Genomic DNA, 22,131 nt, shown 5'->3' with positions numbered 1-22,131 from the left:
TGAGCGGTGCGCGATGACGTCATCGCGCACCGCACAGCAAAAGGTCCTCTCCACGAAGGGAAACAAGACGCTATGCGTCTAGTTCCCTTCGTGGAGAGGACCTTTGCTGTGCGGTGCGCGATGACGTCATCGCGCACCGCTCAGCAAAGTTACTCTCCACGAAGGGAAACTAGACGCATAGCGTCTAGTTCCCTTCACAGAAGGCGGACGGGGACGGCAGCGGGCAGCGGAGGCGGACGGGGGACACAGCGGCAGCAGTGGCGGATCTTGCCACGGTGCGGCGCCCTCCGGATGGCGCCAGCGCCCTCCGGAAGGTGGCGCCCCGGGCAAAAGTCCTGCTTGCCCGTGGCAAGATCCGCTACTGGGGGTTAATATATTCATTCAATTAACGGATTACGGAGGGCTAATGGTTAACCCCCTCATTACCTCCCTCACTACAATCAAAATAAGTATTTCATCTTCTTTAACTCCAATTAAAGCAACAGCTCTTGATCTTAACCCTTTCACCCCCCATAATGACTACCCCCCATCATAATAATAATAATAATAATAATAACCCCCATATATTTATTAACCTTATATTTATGAATTTTTATTATAAGTCCTTTACACACCATTTCAACACACATGTTTTAACTTGGGGCAGAATGTGACAAAATATCTTCTTTCTGTGGTGCTCCTGCTGCATCCAGAGCACCGCGGGAAATCAGTGCCACTGCCTTGTGAGAAGACCTCAGACCTGGGGGCGGGGCCACCGAGGAAGGGGAGGCGTAGAAGGATGCCCTGTGAAAAGATCCCGGGACTTTCAGGGATGGAGGCGCTGCTGTGGCCAGAGGAGGAACTTGGGACCTGTCACGTTGATGAGGCTGCCGCTACTCGCCGGCTGGGACCACCATGGGCTAAGCTGACCAGGGGCGGATTGGGATGGAAAAGCAGCCCGGGAAATTTCTGGTAGCAGCTCTAAAGGGGGCGGGGTCTGTTGAAGAGGTGAGATCTGTCGATGGGGCGGGATCCATACTCATATGGTCTGATTCTGAGTTAGATGCAGTTGAAGCCTTCCTTGCATCTTTTGCTGCAGTTGCGCCTGTGACTCTATGCTAGTGACACTACAATGCCCTTCCCTGCATCCATGTCCATCTATGCATCCAAATATGCAAGGACAGAGATACCCACTTTCAGTATCTACATTGTGCGTTGTGCATTTTTAGATTCCACCTTTGGTCGCACCATCGTAACTTTCACCAACACTATGCTAGGGGCAGATCATCCCTATGAGTATGGCCTCCAATGTGAGCAAATCAGCATCTCTATAAGCAACACTCCCATACTATGTTACATCTGCATCTGATTGGCCACCCCCCTGTAACCGCCTAGTAACGCCCAACACATTTCTAATACACTACATTGTGCGTATGTCTATATTTGTACTGCACATCTGTACAAACACCTTCGGGATGTATGTGCAGCGCAACTCAGATGAAAATCATTACTCCACGGTGTCCAACATCACCGCTGGTCAGACTCTGATCAGGCCTGTAATGCTGTATACTATGCCGTAGTGGTGCTTGCTGTAGAAAATAACTACAAACGGGTCATGCATATTTACATAATGTCACTCCCCTTCTATCTGCGGATCTCTCATTATAAAAACATCCAGAGGTGTAATAAATAGAAAATGGCATTTACCAAAACAAAACAAAAAAAACACAGAAATTAAATATTCTGGCTGGCAATGACTTGTTAGTAGTCAGCAGCTGGCGTGACATTATAGTGACCATCTCACCACACATGCTGCAGCATACTGTACGGAAAATATATGGAATGTAGTTATGTGATCCCGGCCGCCGGTAATGTGGCCCCAACCCAAATATATGTCACAAACACTATATCTATCTGTATATACCTATATATAGGCACAATAGCCAAAGGGGATAATAATAATAATATTAATAATAATAATAATTGTTAACATGATTGGACACCATACTGTAGAAAATTCACATTACACCACACAGTATGAGCCGAAATTCATATTACACCATACGGTATGAGCCGAAATTCACATTACGCCACACAGTATGAGCTGAAATTCACATTACGCCACACAGTATGAGCCAAAATTCATATTACGCCACACAGTATGAGCCTAAATTCACATTACGCCACACAGTATCAGCCAAAATTCACATTACGCCACACAGTATGAGCCGAAATTCATATTACGCCACACAGTATGAGCCGAAATTCACATTACGCCACTCAGTATGAGCCAAAATTCACATTACGCCACACAGTATGAGCCGAAATTCATATTACGCCACACAGTATGAGCAGACATTCACATTACACCACACAGTATGAGCCGAAATTCACATTACCCCACACAGTATGAGCTGATATTCACATTACCCCACACAGTATGATCCGAAATTCACATTACGCCACACAGTATGAGCCGAAATTCACATTACCCCACACAGTATGAGCTGATATTCACATTACCCCACACAGTATGATCCGAAATTCACATTACGCCACACAGTATGAGCCGAAATTCACATTACGCCACACAGTATGAGCCGAAATTCCCATTACACCACACAGTATGAGCCAAACTCACATTACACCACACAGTATAAGCCGATATTCACATTACCCCACACAGTATGAGCCGATATTCACATTACCCCACACAGTATGAGCCGATATTCACATTACCCCACACAGTATGAGTCAATATTCACATTACCCCACACAGTATGAGTCGATATTCACATTACCCCACACAGTATGAGCCGAAATTCATATTACACCACACAGTATGAGCCAAAATCCTATACCCCACACAGTATGAGCCGAAATTCACATTACACCACACAGTATGAGCCGATATTCACATTACCCCACAGTATGAGCCCAAATTCATATTACACCACACAGTATGAGCCGAAATTCCTATTACCCCACACAGTATGAGCCGAAATTCCCATTACCCCACACAGTATGAGCCGATATTCACATTACCCCACACAGTATGAGCCGATATTCACATTACCACACACAGTATGAGCCGAAATTCACATTACACCACACAGTATGAGCCGGGGACATAGGGACAGGGAGAGTGACAGCGGGGACAGGGAGAGTGATAGAGAGACAGCAAGGACAAACAGTAGAGAGAGAGAAAGGCAGCAGGGTTAAATTACCTAATGAGGAGCGGTGAGGAGGAGGAGGCTGTGGTCGGCGGCAGCGGTGCAGAGGAGGCTGTGGTCGGCGGCAGCGGTGCAGAGGAGGCTGTGGTCGGCAGAGGAGGCTGTGATCAGCAGCAGCTGTGCAGAGGAGGCTGTGGTCGGCAGAGGAGGCTGTGATCAGCAGCAGCGGTGCAGAGGAGGCTGTGGTCGGCGGAGGAGGCTGTGTGTGTTTTACACACACATATATATATATATATATATATATATATATATATATATATATATATAATATGTGTGTTTTGGCCACTCCTTCACTCTGTTACCCCCTCACTCTGTGTCCCTCATTCTGTGTCTCTCAGCAGCCTCCCTTCTCCCTCCTCCTGTGCTATGATGTGGGGCAGCACAGTAGTGAGTGACAGGCTGGTCAGCGGCAATCAAATACGGCGCCGGCAGAAACCGCGGGCCAGCCTCTGCAAGCAGTGACTAGCCTACCCTGGGAGCTGCTGAGGCTGCGCTTGCGCAGCAGCTCCCCCAGGCAGCCATGTCTTGTTGGTCTTTACGGTGTTTCTGCGCATGCGCAGAAGTTCTCACCGAGCGCTGCCGGTTCGGAGCTGAGCTCCGATCGCGGCAGCGGCCTGTAGCAGGGGTGATGAGACGCCGCTGAGGGGACAACCGGACCAGCCAACCAGGATCTGGTCCGGCGTCTCAATCCGCCCCTGACTTTGCTGACCAATGCAGATTGAGAGGAAAAAGGAGAGATACAAACTAAAAGCGCTCCCATAAAAGCCAAGTTTACAAACACACACCCAGTGGATACATAAAATCAATTAGTCACGTACATTGGTAGTTCAGGAGATGAATAAAGATCCAACGTTGATTAAAGGCAGATGGATCTAATTCTCATAAAATTATAAGACAAAAAGAAAGTGCAATAGTGCAATTATCCTTGTTTAAAAGGCCTGAATTTATTTTAATATCGCACTTACACCAAACAGATGAGGTCAGTAGCATATAAAATGAATCCTCTTTGGCAGTACAGCAACAAAGGACTGGATGATAACAGTCCTCACAATGTCCAACGCTGATATCAAACAAATGCAGCTGGACCTCATAAAGAGCAGAAGAAAGTGCAATAGTGCAATTATCCTTTTTTTTTAAAACAAGGGTTTATTTTTAAACAGTGCACTTACATCAAATAGATAAAATAAAAGCATATAGATAAATCCCCAATGAGGAATGCAGCCACAGGAAGCAAGGTCTGGAAGGGGCCAGATGGATATAGCACCTTAAGGAAAACGGCTCCGGAAACCAGGATCCAACACAGTCCCTCAGCGTCCAGTGCAGATGGTAAAACTCAAACGGGGTCACAAGTAAAGCAGGAGAGTACACGCTTAACGCGTTTCAAACTTTCATAGTCCTTCTTCAGAAGCGTATACTGCTCTCCCTTCCGTCTCCCTAAATACCCTAGCTAGTACAAAAAACAGCTGATCTCAATTGCCGCTAATCGGCGTACAGGACCGCCCGCGCATGCGCATACCGGATGCACATGACCGGAAACAAGATGGCCGTGCGTTCCACCGCATTCGGAAGTCCCGTATACTGACAGCGGCTTGCTTTCCAGTTCTTCGCAAAGTCCGATCCCGGAGATTTGCAGCGGTAGTGCGTTCCACCTTATAGAGGGACCTTCAATATTGGGCTGCTATAAATTCCAATCATCCAGGGAAGCCACAATCAGTTCCAAGATATTTGAAGAATCCTCCACAAATGTCCAACCATTAATTTAATGTATAAACATAATTAAATGGACAGAGTCAGCACCTCAAATAGAAAAAAATATGAATATATGGACAAAAGCAGCAATATACATATAAAATATAAATATGTGGACAATAGCAGCAATATACATATAAAAAAATTATATATATATAAAAAAGGAGATACAAGTAGGAAAAATGAGCCAAGAATCAAAGAATGCAAATGATCAATTAAGTTAAAAAACACTTCAACTCAAAATCACCATTAAGTCCGTTAGGGGCAAGTGTGTCCAAATGGTGTATCCATCTCATTTCCGATTGAGACAGTCTTTTATCTATGTCTTTTGCTGACCAATGCATTATGGACTCCTATGGGCGGCTACATTCACTGCACGGAGCGGAGGTGCGGTCTTTCTCCTGACCGCACATTGCTCCTCCGCTCCTCCTGTACATAATGTACAGGAGGAGGCACGGAGGAGCAATGTGCGGTCAGGAGAAAGACCGCACCTCCGCTCCGTTCAGTGAATGTAGGCTCCTGCAGGAGCATTGTCGGCGCCTCTCTATGTTTGGGGGGGGGCGAGCTGACCCCTTGCCCCCCCCCCAGTTCCGACGCCCCTGAACCACACCATGCCTTGCACCAAGTAATGTTATTCATAAACTGAGATATGTTAATTTTTTGTACGGGCTCCACTTGGTCTAGAACCAGCCCTGCTCAGTATATATATTGATATTTTAAAAAACTAATATAAACTTAAGTACAAAAAAGTTTGTTTATACATATATATATATATATATATATATATATATATATATATATATATACAGGGGTTAAAGTAAGCCGGAACGGGGCGGAACTGCGTTCCGTCAGTTACACTTGGAGACGGAACGCAGTTCCGCCTCCTCCGGCTCACCAAACCCGCTGTGTGCAGCGCTGAAGGGAGATGCCGGGCGCCCGCTGAGATTGCGTTACCTGCAGGCGCCCGGCGGCAGCCGGAGGCATGAGCTCAGTTCTGAGCTCCGGCTTCCGGCGCTGTCACTGTGCGCTATGGGAGAGACGTCATGGGGCTAAACTACAAGGGGGGCATTATTGCTGGCGGCTAAACTACAAGCAGGCAAACTACTGGGGCTAAACTAAAGGAGGGGGGGTAAACTACTGGGGTCATATCTGCAGGGGCATTACCACTGGGGGCATAACTACTAGAGCTAAACTACAGGGGGCTAAACGACTGGGGGCATTAGTACAGGCAACATTAATACTGGGGGCAATACTACTACACAGGGGCATTACCATTAAGGGCATTACTACTGGGGGCCTTTCTAATGAGGGCATTGTAAAGAGGGCACTTCATAAGGGGCATCACTCCTGGGGACATAAGGGGCACTACTATTGCGGGCATTGCAAAGGGGCACCACTACTATGGGCTCTATATAAGGGGCACCACCACTGTGGGCACTACCAGTACAGTGGACATTGCATAAAGAGCACTACTACTGTGGGCATTGTATAAGAAGCGCTACTGCGGTGGGCATTATGTGTATTACGGGGTGCTACTACTGTGGGCATTATTACTATTCTGTGACCACGCCCCTTTCTTTTTGAGACCACGCCCATTGTTTTGCAATACCTTTGTTACATGGGCGCCGTGGGGTGGGGGGTGAGTTCCACCACCTCTGTAGGACCACTTTAAGCACTGTATATATATATATATATAGCAAACGGACGGAGGCGGCACTCAGATACTTTTTAATATCAAACGTGAACAAGTTTAATGGTGCATCTATGTTTCGGAGCCGTAGCCCCGACGACGGGGCTACGGCTCCGAAACGTAGATGCACCATTAAATTTGTTCACGTTTGAAATTGAAAAGTCTCTGAGTGCCGCCTCCGTCCGTTTGCTACATTGGGGGCTGTTCTGTCCATGAGGAAGGCACCGTGAGCATATCAGCATTTGCAGCCGAGGGCCTGCTGGAGTGCCGGATCTCTCTGTGTGTATATATATATATATTTTTTTTTATTTGTAAGAGTTCAATGTGCCGATATGTTAGAGAGCTTTCTATGGGGGGGTATTCAGATATGGATGCAGCCACAAGGTCGCTTGCAGCAGCCATGTCCATCTAATCTGCGCACGTGCACTGATCACAGTGTGTGTGCACGCCATTACACATTGCGGCCGTATCCAGGAAGGATGCGCCATAGTGTGATTGACAGTGGCAGCCATCAAAGGGGCATCGTTGCGGGGTTGGGTGGACAGGACATACTGAACAGGGGAGTGTTTGGACCATTTTTGGAGTGGTTGTGTGACATCACACAAAGCCATTCCGGAAAAAAAATGGTTGCTGAACCCCTGACAGTGCAACCAGGCTGCGCTACAAGGGGTCAACCCTAGATCCAATGCGTTCACAATTAGATTGCAGACGCATCAGGAGGCAGCCCCACACATGCTGTGCATGTGCAGAGATGAACGCAGATCTGGCTGCGTATGCAGCCATCTGCATTCATCTCTGAATAACCCCATCTATTTAGAAATATGAGCTTTTATAATGGTGTAATGTAATATAAGTACGGATGGTGTAGTGGTTAGCATTACTGCCTCACAGCACTGAGGTCATGGGTTCGATTCCCACCATGGCCCTAACTGTGCGGAGTTTGTATATTCTCCCCGTACTTGCGTGGATTTCCTACGGGTACTCCGGTTTCCTCCCACAATCCAAAAATATACTGATAGGCTAATTGGCTCCCAACAAAAATGAACCCTAGAGTGAATGTGTCTGTGTGTACATGTGGTAGGGAATATAGATTGTAAGCTCCACTGGGGCAGGGACTGATGTGAATGGCCAAATATTCTCTGTACAGCGCTGCGGAATATGTGTGCGCTATATAAATAGCTGGTAATAAATAAATAATAAATAAATAAGTAAAGGGTACGTTGCATCACTCCCCAATAATTATTAAGATGAGTTATTTTTAACATCTAAGGCATTTGTCACATGTTATTATGTGTAACATTAGGAAATAGGTTAACAACCGGACATCCTGCTACAACAGGCTTACACTGCCTTGCTAAAGTATTCACCCCCCTTTGCATTTTTCATGTTTTGTTGCCTCACAACCTGGAATTAAAATGGATTGTTTGAAGGTTTGCATCATTTCATTCACAGAACATGCCTACAACTTTGAAGATGTTTTTTTTAAATTTGTGAAGCAAAAAACAAATAGGACAAAATAACAGAAAACTTCAGTGCTTTGTAGAGCCACCTTTTGCGGCAATTACAGCTGCAAGTCGCTTTGGATAAGTCTCTATGAGCTTGCCACATCTTTCCACTGGGATTTTTACCCATTCCTCAAGGCAAAACTGCTCCAGCTCCTTCATGTTGGATGGTTTCCGCTTGTGAACCGCAATCTTCAAGTCTGAGCACAGATTCTCAAATGGATTGAGATCTGGGCTTTGACTAGGCCATTCCAACACAATTAAATGTTTCCCCTTAAACCACTTGAGTGTTGCTTTAGCAGTGTGCTTCAGGTCATTGTCTTGCTGGAAGGTAAACCTCCGTCCCAGTCTCAAATCACAGGCAGACTGAAACAGGTTTTGCTCAAGAATATCCCTGTATATAGCACCATCCATCTTTCCCTCGACTCGAAACAGTTTCCCAGTCCCTGCTGCTGAAAAACATCCCCACAGCATGATGCTACCACCATCATGTTTCACTGTAGGGATGGTGTTCTTGGGGTGATGGGATGTGTTGGGTTTGTACCAGACATAGCATTTTCCTTGGTGGCCGAAAAGTTAAATTTTAGTCTTATCTGACTATAGCACCTTCCTCCATACATTTGGGGAGTCGTCCACTTGCCTTTTGGTAAACTCAAAATGTGCCTTCTTATTTTTAACACTAAGTAATGGCTTTTTTCTGGCAACTCTTCCATAAAGCCCAACTCTATGGAGTGTACAGCTTATTGTGGTCACATGCGTAGATACACCTGTCTCTGCTGTGGAACTCTGCACAGCTCCTTCAGGGTTACCTTTGGTCTCTGTGCTGCCTCTCTGATTAATACCCTCCTTGCCCGGCTTGTGAGTTTTGGTGGCCGGCCCTCTCTTGGCAGGTTTGTTGTGGTACCATGCTCTTTCCATTTGAAGATGATGGATTTGATGGTGCTCCGGGGGATAATCAAAGATTTGGATATTTTTTTTATAACCCAACCCTGACTTGTACTTCTCAACAACTTTGTCCCTGACTTATTTGGAGAGCTCCTTGGTCTTCATGGTGTGATGCCTCTTGCTTAGTGGTGTTGACGCCTCTGGGGCCTTTCAGAAAAGGTGTGTTTATACTGACAGATCATGTGACACTTAGATTGCACACAGGTGGACTTAATTTCACTAATTATGTGACGTCTGAAGGTAATTGGTTGCACCAGAACTTTTGAGGGGCTTCATAGCAAAGGGGTTGAATACATATGCACATGCCAATTTTCAAATATTTATTTATAAAAAAATATTTTTTATATAACATTTTCTCTTTTCCATTCACCAACTTGGACTTTTTTGTGTATATCCATCACGTAAAATACTTTAGCAAGGCACTGTAGATGACATGTTAATACATTTTTCTATGACTGTTTATTAGATATAGCCATGTGCCCTCCTTGCTACTACTCTGTATCTCCAATATCCAACATCTGCATGACTGAATCCCAAATATACATAGTGGTTGTAAAAGACCATGTAAGTGTAAAATTATTTATTGCAACACAGCAATTAATTACAACGATCATATAATCGTAAGTAGTGAGAGTTATTTAAAAAAAAAACAGTTGTTTTGGTGTCATGTACACCAATGGTATCTGCTACGATATTATTGGTATTGTTATCACTGGTACCATTTTATCTGCTGTTTATGAATCATTAATATATGAATGCAACACACAAGTGATAAGGCACTGACTGTTCTCTTACCTTGCTATTTGGATCTGCAGATGAATCCATGCTCACCTTACCACGATGCGGCATGCTGCATGGCGTGCCAGGCTGTAACTATGTGCAGTCAGCAATCACTTCATTAGTTACTTTAGCAATGGAGTAATCGCCATCTGTGACTAGTCACAGCCTGGCTCGTCATGCAGAAAGCTGTGTTGCAACATGCCACATCGCAGCAATGATGAGCATGGCTACATCTGTACTGTATGTATATCTTGGAGCCACTATCTAATTAGTCAGCAGTTACCTCCTTATTTCATATATATATAACATTATTTGCTCATTATATATAGTGTCCAACGTTTTTGTCCATTTAATTTTCTGCATTTCAGTTTAACATGAAGTACATTGGGCCTAATTCAGATCTGATCGAAGCAGCAAATTCGTTAGCTAATGGGCAAAACCATGTGGCTAATTCAGATCTGAATGCTGCTGTGCATGTTCGCACAGCAGCGATCAGGTCTGAAGTGCGCCGGCGCCGGCACCGCAGTCCGCCGGCGCATGTCAGACAGCTGACAGCTGTCTTAGCCCTGAGATCGCCTCTGCCTGATTGACAGGCAGGGGCGGTTGCTGGGCGGGAGGAGGAGGGCCGGCGACGTTTGGCCGCCATTTAGTGGGTACGGTCGGGCAACGCAGGCGTACCCGGAACGGGGGGGGGGGGGGGAGCTGTGGTGGCTGCGTGACATCACATGCAGCCGCTGCGACCCGGGCAGCCAGCACGCTGTGCGATGCTTTTGTACTTGTACGACAGGGTAGGACCCCCTATGTGCACTGCAGGTGGGGCAGATATAATGTGCATAGAGAGTTAGATTTGGGTGGGTTATATTGTTTCTGCAATTTAGATTTCAGATTGAACACACCCCACCCAAATTTAACTCTCTCTGCACATGTTATATCTGCCTCCCCTGCAGTGCACATGGTTTTGCCCATTGGCTAACAATTTTGCTGCTGCGATCAGATCTGGAGTACCTCCATTGCCCGCTACTGAGTGACTGTATCATGACTGCTTGCTGATTTTAAAAGATATGAGCTGGCTCTACATCAAGACTAAAGACACAACTACAACTACCAGTGGCAAACGCAGGATTTGCATGGGGGGGTTTCCAGAACTGGGTGGAGCCAATCACGGGGGTGGGGACTGAGGTGACCCAGTATATGCTGGGTCCGTAAAACTAGTGTGTGTGTGTGTATATATATATATATATATATATATATATATATATCTACACATATATATAATATACATATCTACACATATATATATATATACATATACATATCTACACATATATAGGGTTCACTATGGTATGCTGGCGGACAGGCTCCCGGCGACCAGCATACCGGCGCCGGGAGCCCGACCGCCGGCTTACCGACAGTGTGGCGAGCGCAAATGAGCCCCTTGCGGCCTCGCTGTGCTCGCCACGCTACGGGCACGGTGGCGCGCTATGCACGCCACGCTATTTTATTCTCCCTCGAGGGGGGTCGTGGACCCCCACGAGGGAGAACAATTGTCGGTATGCCGGCTGTCGGGATCCCGGCGCCGGTATACTGTGCGCCGGGATCCCATCAGTCGGCATACTGAAGACCACCCCATATATATATACTGTGTGTGTATATATATATATATACACACACACACATACATATACACATATACATATTAAACATGCATATATATATATATATATATATACACACACACACACATACAGTACACATATATATATACACATGTATATATATCATGTGTGTGTGTGTGTGTGTGTGTGTGTGTGTGTGTGTGTGTGTGTTTATATGTATGTATGTATATACATGTGTATATATGTATGCACATGGATATATATGTACTATAATTAAAATAAAGTAAACTTTTATTGCACTTACAAGTGCCACCAGGAAGACAGCAGGCTGCAGAGGACGCTAGACAGCCATTAATAATACTCATGCAGCTAAATATTACAAAAACAAACAAAAATTTTTTTTTTTTTAGTGGAGGGGGGTTTCTGGGTGCTCGGAAACCACCCCCCTGGGTGCGCCACTGACAACTACTGTAAATTGGACAGGGACACGTGATATGAGCCTAGCACTATATATATATATATATATATATATATATATATATATATGTGAATTTTTCAAGCGCCTAATAGTACAATGTGTATTGTTTGAGAAAAAGCCCAAAATTATATATATATATATATATATATATATATATATATATATATATATATATATATATCCTGCCTTTCTGACACCTGGATGATCATACAGAAAGGTGTCAGCAGCAGATCCCTGAAGACCTGGCAAGTGGTAATTGGAGTAACTTTATTGTAATCCTGTGAATGTTATTGTTTTACTAAAATTCTCCCCAATGGGCAAATCTCACAAATCATCATGTGTCCACTCCAGAAATGGTTGATAATAGTTACTGTAATTTGTTTTATGGAGACTGTCTACACTTAATAATACAAACAAAATGTTTGTATTTAAATGCTTCCATTAAATATACAAAGCCCAACCCCAGACCTATTGTAAAAAAAAAAAGAGTGATGTCACTTTGGAAAATCATAATGTTGTGTAAGTAGGTTTAAAGGTCTAGTTTCTATTATTTCTCTGAGTAATCGAAAAGACAAGTAGTGTTTGCAGCAATTATATTTTACATTGCCCTGGAAGGTGAGGGGAAGAGAAAAGGACTGGTTTCTAGAAACATAGATAAAGGATAATTTTTACATTTAACACGTATTAGTTTTAAATTATTTTTAAACAATTTAATAATTTATTTGAATTATTAAAAAAGAATAAATGCTAAATAATTTTTTTAAAAAGGTACTCAGCAAGTATTCAATCAGTAACTAAATATTGTGTACATGTATCTGCGTATCTGTGCTTCATTTTGTTATCCTAGATCCCAGACCATGAAAATTGGGGGGGGATCCAATCAGGTGCGAGTTTGATCCCGCAATGCGAATTTCTAGCAAATTTGCATTACGAATTACAGACCTCATTTAGTAAGAATTGCAAAATTTGCAAACCGCAATCCGGACAATTATCAAATGACTGCGCATGCACAGCATTCGCATTGCACATACGTGAGTAAAAATAGTGACAGAAATTGCGTACACATCGTGATTGTAATGGTATCCAGTCTCTAGGTTGACCACACTTAGGTTGACAATGTCTAGGTCGACAACTATTGGTTGACAGTAACTAGGTCAACAAAGTTTTTAGGTAAAAAAAAAAAACTCCTTTTGACCTGTTTCTACATGTCGACGTAGAAACACTGTTGACCTAGTTACTGTCGACCAATAGTGGTCGACCTAGACACTGTTGACCTAAGTGTAGTCAACCCTCCATACCATACCCGATTGCAATGTAGCCAATGTTTCACTGACGTTTTCTGGGTGTCTCTGAAAAAAGGCAGACATGCCCAGGTGTTTTTAAGGAGTGTTTCTGACATCATCGATGATCATTTCCAGCCTCATGTGTTGCAATAATTGTGGATGACCTTGCCTGGTGCAGATAGGAAAAATCTTCAATGTTCCGGGAATTACATATGGAATTACATATGGTTCAGCAACCAACTCGCAAACTTTTCATTGGGCGTTTTTTCTCTATTTCTGGGCAGCAACTATTTGATCGCAGCAACTGCTTTTTAGCAGAAACTGCAATCCGTGCTGAATAAGGTCCTACATTTGCAATTCAATTCCAAACTCGCACTCCTTTGCAGAATAAATTTTCCTGTTTTTGTTCGCACCTCCCTGAGCTGGTGAAAAGGTATGGAAAATCTTCACTTTAAAGTAAAAATGTCAGGACTTGTTTCAGAATGCCTTGGACACCCAACCCCCCCCCCCTCTATTGATGAATTAGACATTTGGAAGTTTTCAATTATCCAAATTGGGCCAATAATTACATGTAATTTTTTGGGTGAAAAAAATGGCCTCAAATTACCCGAAAATAAACTTTTTTGTTAGTTTATGCCCCCCACCATACATGAAAGTTTTTTTTTCAATAAAAATATTTGCTTTTTATCATTGTTTTTAGATTTAAAAAATAAAAAATAAAGTGGCTCAAATTACCCCCAAATCAACTTTTTTCTACTATTTTTTCATTTTTCATTTAATGCATTCATAATTAAGCAAAAGTCGAAAGCTTTTTACATTATTTTACTAATCAGCCATTTGACACCTTTTAAAAGCGCCCAGCACTAGGGGTGATTCGGACCTGATCGCACGCAGGCTGTTTTTTGCAGTACTGCGATCAAATTTAGGAGTGATTAACACCCCAGCTCCTGGCGCAAATATAATTGAGTATGTAGTTAATTTACTCAGTACACCAGCTGCACACACTAAAGGATTGGCAATATCCTCAGGGAAACATAAAGAAAAAGAAAAAACTAGTGTATTGCGCTTGATGCACTATTATCTAGATCAATTAATAATGAATAAAAATAGCACTCTATAGTTGTGTGTCTGCTTTACTTCAAATCAACACACATGGAACTTGCTTTCATAAAAACCAACTAGAATATTTTAATAACATTACACATACATGAATCAAATATACCATTATTGGATATATTAAAAATGAATAAACTAAAACACACTGAAACAATGCGCTTAAACTGTCTAAGACACAGATTGAATAATAATGTGTCCACAAATAGTAACAAGTAGACGGCAACAGTGTATCGTATGAGTGCTACACAGGCATGCCTCGTAAATTTACAACAGCTGCTGATGCCCACTGGATTATGTATAATGTCTCTAATCCTCTTGCTACTGGCGTCCCAGTGCAGAGGAATAATGCTTGTAATATATTTACCCGGACCAGCGGGATTCTCCACATACAGCGTATATTACCAAAAGGATATCCTTAAGGCATGCAGCCACAGCGTCCGCCGCTAGCACTATTCGTGGTGCAGTGAGGATCTCTGTCCTGGCGGGCGGATAAGGACACTTCAGGTGTCAACGATCAGCGGGTTGATTCAGGTAAAGGTTCAATTTTGCAGGGAGATATCCTTAAGCGTAAAGCCACAGCGTCTGCCGCCGGCACTAACCGTGGTACAGGAGAAGTTTCTGTCCTGGCAAAGCGGGTAGACGCTTACGTAGCCGCTGTCCCGATCAGCAAATATCTGAACTCTGATTAACTCCACAGGGATGACCGTTGGCACCAAGCACAGACAATAGGCACCAGTGATTGCACTCAAACCAGTGTGGCCGTCAGTAACAAAAGCGGGGAGATGACGTCAACGCGTTTCGTCCCGTCACAGCTCGGGACTTCGGTACTGCGATCAGGTAGTTGCCGACTACAGGGGGAGGGGGTAGTTGATGTGCAGGGGTGCGAACGCTTGTGCAGAAGATTGTGCAATCTCTGCACAGCTCAGGACTTACTCAGCCACTGCAATGATCCGGCCAGGAGCTGACGTCAGGAATCCTCCCTCCAAACGGCTGGGCGCGCCTGCGTTTTTCCGGACAATCCCCAGAAACGGTCAGTTGACACCCACAAACGGCCTCTTCTTGTGATCGCCGGTGCATTCGCTTTCTTCGTTAAATCCGTCGCTGTCTGGCGATCCCTGTTGCCAGCGGCCGACACGCCTGCGCATTGCGGAGCATGCGCATGCACAGTTCAGACCTGATCGCAATGCTGCAAAAAAAGCTAGCGTGCGATTGGGTCTGAATGACCCCCACTGTCCTTATGCCCACTGACAGCCTTCTATATGGTCCTGCTAACACAGTTGTCACTTTTTGGTGTTCAGGAAGGCCTCCCCAGTTTCTCATGATCTTTCTCAAGTTCGCTTTTTGGACACAATTCACACACCCTCGCTGCTAGTAGTGCAAATTGGCATTTCTAATTCAGTTGTGTAAAGGCCATTACACACGGAGAGAGTTGTGTGCTGAGCGATCTAGCACACACTGCTCAGCACACATCTCTCCCCCCGCTCAGCATACAGCGCGACAAGGGGTTAATTGCCACTGAGAAGGGGGGAGTCTTGTCACTTAGGGAGTTTGCTTCTGCTGTGGGGAAAGACTTATGCTTCAGTGGGAACCTATGGACTTGGGAGGAGGTTATTACCTCTGGAGGATCTGTTACCACTGGTGGTGGGGTAGATAATGTCACTGCTGGATCAGTTGACACTGGGGTATCAATTGCCACTATCGGGGAGGTGGGTAATTTTCCAATAGAATCCTATGGATGCCGGGGAAGGTGTGTGTGTGTGTGTGTGTGGGGGGGGGGGGGGGGGGGGGGGGTGCTAGGCATCCCACAGGTGTTGTTTTTTTGTTTTTGTTTTGTTTCAAATAAAGATTTAATAAGTTTTTGAAAAATGTTTTGGACTAAATAAAATATTTTAACAAAATTTGGGGTTACTTTTGAAAAACAAATTGTCATCTGAATTGCTAAAGTAGTAAGTGGCACAGCTATTATTAGTATTTGGGGATATAGGTAATATCCCATCGGCTGGGGTCCTGGGGCAGGTATATCGACACACAAGGCAAGCCCGACACCAGAATCTTGAAAGGGGACAATATGCAAGGTTTAAAGTGCGGGGAGGGGGTGGTGGGGTTAGGTTTAGGTGCAGCCAATGGGTGTTAGGGATAGGCTGTGGGGGTGGGGGGTTAGACACCTAAAAGGGAGGGTTAGGGTATGGAACGGGGAGGGTTAGAGCACTTACCAACACCTGTCGGGATTTTGACTGTTGAGATGCCACTGTCGGTCTACTGACCGTCGGCATCCCGCAGATGACATTTCAAACCCAACCCAGAATTTGTTTGGTCAGAGCGTTAGTTAATGTCATCCATCTGCCTCAGTCTCAGACTCACCCTTTATTTCATGTCACTTAATGCATTTTATCTTACAAAGTGTTATATTGTTACAATGTTTCTGCAAATTAATAATGATTAATGCGTGAAAAGAGCTAATTGCGTTATCATTAAATACATATTCATTCATTAGCTAATGGCTGGCAATATTAACTGTAATATGGTCATAGACTGCACCATTAGTGCAGACCACCCAGTAGACCGTCGGCAGTGTGAGCTATGGTCTGATATTTGGAGAATCTCTAAATGCCACAAAAGGTAAGGGGGCGATCTCCATTCAAAGCATGGAGTTGACTGAATGACGGTTGTAAGGATCAGACAGGTTTGATAACCAAACAAACCAGAACAGTGATTTAATTGGCTGATACGGAAGCTTTGTTTAGTGTATGGCAAGCTTTAAGGTATGTACACACAGAGTGATATGGCTCAGCAATGTTGACTATATAGTCAAAATCGCTAAGAAAGTTAGTGCATATCGCCCCGTGTGTATGTAAGAGGGGAGGCGGTGCGTGTGGTGGTGCCTGCTGCCGTGCAGGTGTAGTTTCGGTACTCACCAGGCGCCGCTCTCTCTCACCTTCAGGTAGCGGAACCTTCAACGGACCTGGAAATCTTCAGTCGGATCAGGACACGGCGATTCCCTCTCGGAGCTGACCGACGAACGAGCTGAGGAGAAAATAGTCTACCTTAAGGGGGGTATCAACCCTTCTTCCACTGGAAAAGGGGATACCCCAGGGGTGACGGCGACCTTCACCGGTTGGGCGAAAGGTCATCACTGGCACAAAGCCTCAGCCACCCAGAAGTCACACACTCGCACTCTCGCGCGTAGTGTGATGAAGGGGTTCTCACGTCCGTGAGCAAACCCCTATTCCGGCGCTCGGGGACAGACAAAGGGACAAACGTACACAGATGCTACTCACCGTCAGTTCCGCACTGCGAACGTCTTCTTCTCTTACAGGTCCCTGTAAGGAGGCAAACAAACAAGCAAGCATACAGCCGTGCAGGGCCTAACTCTAACCTAGTGTCACACCCCTATACTAACTATAATGGCAGAGCCCTCAAACTAGCTCTGTGGGTGTGGTGCAACACAACTAAACACAGACTTAACAAGCTCACACTCTGCCCTGCACGGTAATAACATATCCAATCACAATCCACAGCGCAAGCAACCACCACGGTGCTGTCCCTTTAAGTACCTAAATCAGAACATCAGGTAGTGGGGGCCGCACAGCTCACCCACCTCCCGTACTCTTTCCAAGGGCTCAGGCCGAGCGGGCCTGCCTGCCTTAACACCTTGGGGTGGACTGGGCCTAGTGCCCAGGGCCACCTCTATTCACCTTGGGGGGGGGGCACTTATTCACCGGGCCTAGCGCCCCCTGACTGCACACAGGCCGTAGGCCTGACTTCACCCACGGGCCTAGCGCCGCCTAACTTGTATCACAGGCCGGTGGCCTGACTATCCTTACGGGCCTAGTGCCCACTACGTGCCCTCGGGCCTAATGCCCGCCTACTGCGCCGTTGAGGTGGCTTGGGCCTAATGCCCAAACCACCTAATCAAATGGTGGCCCCAACCTCCTATCTGCGCCCCAGGCCTAGTGCCCGAATTGTGTCCCCGAGCCTAATGCCCGTCCCTGATGGTCCAAGGAGGATAGGAGAGGGGGGTGGAAGTAGCCTCACTGAGGCCTCACCTGATCCGGGGGTCTCCTGCGCCCTCTTCTGCCGCTGACCCGTCCTGGCCAGCGGCGTCGCCTCCGCTCCTCCGCGTCCAGCCGCCGCTGGACATCTTCTGTCAGGAGCCCGACGTCTTCTGGCCTCTTCAGCGGCCACCGGAGCTCCTCTTCAAACGGCCGTCGTCTTCTCCTCCGCGCCGGTCTCTCTTCTGCGCTCCTGCGCGCCGACTTCCTCCTCCGGGTCCCGGCTGCTTCTTCTTCTTCTTCTTGGGCGCTCTTCCGCACGCTTCTCCCCTTTTGCTCCCGCCCGGCATCTGACGTCAGACGCCGGGGGTGGGGCCTGTGACGCGGCGAGCGCCGATTGGCTTGCCACGCTTGCTTCTGATTGGCCGGCGCCGGATTTCAAATCCCGCCGCCGCTGTAAGTCCGGTGCAGGGGAAAGTCTAATCCCCGCACCGGACACCTGCCGCCGTTGTACACCCAGCGCTGGGGACAAACAAGCTGCCCCAGCGCTGTCCACCTGTGTGCTCTGCAGGGGACACAGATCCCCTGCACCCTGCAGTGCTGATGTGCCCTGGGACACAGGGCACATCTCCACATGTACACAGCGAGCAATAGCGATGCTCGTCCCCGCCAGATCGTTATCGCTGGGAAAAATAGACTGTGCAGGCAAGTCAATTTTCACTATGTCGCTGGAAAAGTAAAAGCACCCCCCCTATTATAGTTAGTCAAAATCGCCCACAGCCAAAATCGCTTGCACACTTAGTCAAAATCGCTGGTAAAAATAGTAAAAATCGCTCCGTGTGTATGCACGATTAGATTGTATTTGTTGCTGTTAGATTACAGTTGCCGTCTGAGATATAACATTCCTGGGTGTTTCTATACGGAGGAATCTTGTTATAGCTTTGTCCTGAGCTAGGCACAGCCTGATCACAGAGATTTTATATTTACCGCAGACCTTTAAATTGTAAAATCTCCCGTACAGACGCCTTCTAGTTGCAAAGCACAAGAGAAGCACTCTGACTTCCATATCTTCAGATCCAGCTCACCTGTTGGGTGTTTTCTAAAGGTATCTCCCACAGTTTATTTCTCACACTTTCAGAGTATAGAAAATAACATATAATAATAAATATTATTGTCTGAAAAATTGTTTGATAATAGAAAATCTAAATTTAATGACATTTACAGTTATATTAGGTAGTTAGATCTAACAAATACAAATTATACACAAATGTCACGTAAGTGTAAAAAGATATTTCTTATTATCTGTCACTGATTCATTTTGATGAGTACATTTTGATTTTAATGATGTACAAGCTTTTTCCTTGTAGGTTTTAAAAATGTGTTGAGAACATGCAAATTCTGTAGCTAACCGTAACCTCAGTTAAAGGTGTTATTGACCTTTGGATAATGACTCCCGCTAAGGCTGGGGCTACACATAGCGGCCAACTGGGTCCCGTTCAGTGGGACCAGTTTGGCCACAAGAAGACTGCACATGGGTGCTCACACATGTGCGTCAATCCTGCCGCCGCCGAATCCAAGCGCAGCATGCTGCGGTTGAACCGGATGGCAGGACGATGGGATTTCAGTGTGAACACATACATTTCAATGTATGTGTTCACACAGTGCGGCTGTGCCGGATCCTGTTCTGCGGGATGAATGGCCGGATCCTGTCCTGCGGCATCCTTCAGAACAGGATCCATGTGCACACAAAAAAACCCTCCCGGCCAAGCCTGCCCAGCCTAAGTAGTGTCCTTGCATAACAATGTAGAGTTTCCAGCACTGGAATTCCCACAATTACCCTAAATTATCATTATAAAGTCTTTTCACCCAAGGGGGCGATCTCCATTCAAAGCATGGAGTTGACTGAATGACGGTTGTAAGAATCAGACAGGTTTGATAACCAAACAATCCAGAACAGTGATTTTATTGGCTGATACAGAAGCTTTGTTTAGTGTATGGCAGCTTTAGATTGTATTTGTTGCTACAAAAACCTTGCTGTTAGATTACAGTTGCCATCCGAGATATAACATTTCTGCGTGTTTCTATACGGAGGAATCTTGTTATAGCTTTGTCCTGAGCTAGGCACAGCCTGATCACAGAGATTTTATATTTACCGCAGACCTTTAAATCGTAACATCTCCAGTACAGACGCCTTCTAGTTGCAAAGCACAAGAGAAGCACTCTGACTTCCATATCTTCAGATTCAGGTTAACTGTTGGGTGTTTTCTAAAGGTATCTCCCACAGTTTATTTCTCACACTTTCAGAGTATAGAAAATAACATATAATAATAAATATTATTGTCTGAAAAATTGTTTGATAATAGAAAATCTAAATTGAATGACATTTACAGTAATATTAGGTAATTACTAATTAGTTAGATCTAACAAATACAAATGATACACAAATGTCACGTAAGTGTAAAAAGATATTTCTTATTATATGTTACTGATTCATTTTGATGTGTACATTTTAATTTTAATGATGTATAAGCTATTTTCTTGTAGGTTTTAAAAATGTGTTGAGAACATGCAAATTCTGTAGCTAACGTTAGCCTCTGTTAAAGGTGTTATTGACCTTTGGATAATGACTCCCCCTAAGTAGTGTCCTTGCATAACAATGTAGAGTTTCCAGCACTGTAATTTCCACAATTACATTAAATTATCATTATAAAGTCTTTTCACCCTACCAGTAACATACCTGTCTGTCTAGTCATGCTGGGAACAGGCACTATTAGAAAGACAGTTTCCTCTCTGCCTCAGAGCATCTTATAGTTTAATGACAACCAGATTGCCACACAGGTGACATAGGCTATCTAGTCTTATCAATAGCAAGTAATGTCATGGCATTTCCTTGTATGTGTTACTATAATGTGACAAATCACTGCTGTAAAAACAAACAAGAGCAGTATCAGTTAATATTTTACACAGTGACTACTGTTTTAAGATGTCAAATATCTATTCCACAATAAAGCTCCATATTGAAATGTAAATTACATTTCCTCCATGCATACGTGATGCTACAGTTGTATCTTATCTAGAAAATCAAAGGTGATTGCACTATTATTGTTTTATTCAGGGAGTGTTCACATAGATAACAAACTAAGTAGCAGTACCCAAAGTAGGATAGCAGCAAAGAAGACAAACAAGGAATTAGAACAAAGAATGAGACAGCGCTTTTCACGTTGTATGAAAAAATAATCTTTACTTTATATTTTATATATAGAATACAGATATAAAAAGATTTTCACCTATATATATATATATATATATATCACATTAAGATACCGGCCAGTATCAATTTAATCTAAAAAATATATAATATATTAAAATTATCTCTACAACAGAGAACAATTCATTCAAAATTATCCAACTAAAATAACAAATGCCCTATATCTCTATAATTCTCCTAATAGGGCTCAAATTCCTTAAATTTCCTATATAGCACAGTAAGCTTTATTGGTAAGCAGAGAAGTCCGCATGCACATGTTAGTTTAAGCAAGAAAGATTTTAAAGCAGAGGAATTTATCCAACAGTTCAAGCAGGTTGTTTGTTAGTGCACTATAGATGTAATTGATGGTGCAGCTGTTAATTTGAGATCAGCTGTTAGCTTTTTAATCAGATAGATATTGAGTCTGTGTTATATTCAATACCGTCCATACCTTACAGCAGACTTGATGTTGTTATATTAAGCATTTATCGCTATTAGTATATAATCAACTGTTTATACAA

Source organism: Pseudophryne corroboree, chromosome 8 (genome assembly GCF_028390025.1).
Source record: "Pseudophryne corroboree isolate aPseCor3 chromosome 8, aPseCor3.hap2, whole genome shotgun sequence".
NCBI classification, from domain to species: Eukaryota; Metazoa; Chordata; class Amphibia; order Anura; family Myobatrachidae; genus Pseudophryne; species Pseudophryne corroboree.
Note: the sequence above shows the minus strand (reverse complement) of the source record.